Source organism: Hyla sarda, chromosome 1, assembly GCF_029499605.1.
Source record: "Hyla sarda isolate aHylSar1 chromosome 1, aHylSar1.hap1, whole genome shotgun sequence".
Classification (NCBI taxonomy): Eukaryota; Metazoa; Chordata; class Amphibia; order Anura; family Hylidae; genus Hyla; species Hyla sarda.
Window position 1 is genome coordinate 6464750 of NC_079189.1, and position 1201 is coordinate 6465950.

Below are 1201 nucleotides of genomic sequence, written 5' to 3' on the forward strand. Positions count from 1 at the left end.
TCGTCTGTCCGGGCTTGCTGGGAGTTGTAGTTTTGAAACCTCCGGAGGTCCGCAGGTTGAAGACCACTGCGGCCTTCAACCTGCGGACCTCCAGAGGTTTCAAAACTACAACTCCCAGCAAGCCCGGGCAGCCATCGGCTGTCCGGGCTTGCTGGGAGTTGTAGTTTTGAAACCTCCGGAGGTCCGCAGGTTGAAGACCACTGCGGCCTTCAACATGCGGACCTCCAGAGGTTTCAAAACTACAACTCCCAGCAAGCCCGGGCAGCCATCGGCTGTCCGGGCTTGCTGGGAGTTGTAGTTTTGAAACCTCCGGAGGTCCGCAGGTTGAAGACCACTGCGGCCTTCAACATCATCCAGCCCCCTCTCACCCCCTTTAGTTCTGAGTACTCACCTCCGCTCGGCGCTGGTCCGGTCCTGCAGGGCTGTCCGGTAAGGAGGTGGTCCGGTGAGGAGGTGGTCCGGGCTGCTATCTTCACCGGGGGCGCCTCTTCTCCGCGCTTCCGGCCCGGAATAGAGCCGTTGCCTTAACAACGACGTATCTGCGTCGTTGTCAAGGCAACGTGACTATTCTGAGGCCGGGCCCGAAGCGCTTAGAAGAGGCCTCCCCGGTGAAGATAGCAGCCCGGACCACCTCCTCACCGGACCACCTCCTTACCGGACAGCCCTGCAGGACCGGACCAGCGCCGAGCGGAGGTGAGTACTCAGAACTAAAGGGGGTGAGAGGGGGCTGGATGATGTTGAAGGCCGCAGTGGTCTTCAACCTGCGGACCTCCGGAGGTTTCAAAACTACAACTCCCAGCAAGCCCGGACAGCCGATGGCTGCCCGGGCTTGCTGGGAGTTGTAGTTTTGAAACCTCTGGAGGTCCGCAGGTTGAAGACCACTGCGGGTGGGGGAGTTCACTCGAGTATAAGCCGAGGGGGGTGTTTTCAGCACGAAAAATCGTGCTGAAAAACTCGGCCTATACTCGAGTATATACGGTATGTAACTATGTAACTATGCCAACGCTGGACAAGCAAGAAAGTGCCAGTTAAGCAAGGAAGCCATTACTTTGAGTTAGAGGACCACAATCAAAACGATTTCTCTCTATAGTGGTAATCCAAATATCTTTTGTTTTAACACATGTTATGAGTGCAGGCATGTTTACTACTCATACCATATCAATTAACCCCTTAAGGACCAGGGTTTTTTCAATTTTTCCTC

At 55.4% G+C, this 1201-nt stretch overlaps 1 long non-coding RNA gene across 1 annotated transcript in view; it reads left to right on the forward strand.

Moving 5' to 3' along the window:
* Window positions 1-1023: 1023 nt before the first annotated feature.
* Window positions 1024-1201, forward strand: part of LOC130294142 (uncharacterized) — a 2795-nt gene continuing 2617 nt past the window's right edge. The window contains exon 1 of the long non-coding RNA XR_008848415.1: window positions 1024-1092. This is a non-coding gene — a long non-coding RNA (uncharacterized LOC130294142). The remainder of the gene's footprint in view (window positions 1093-1201) is intronic.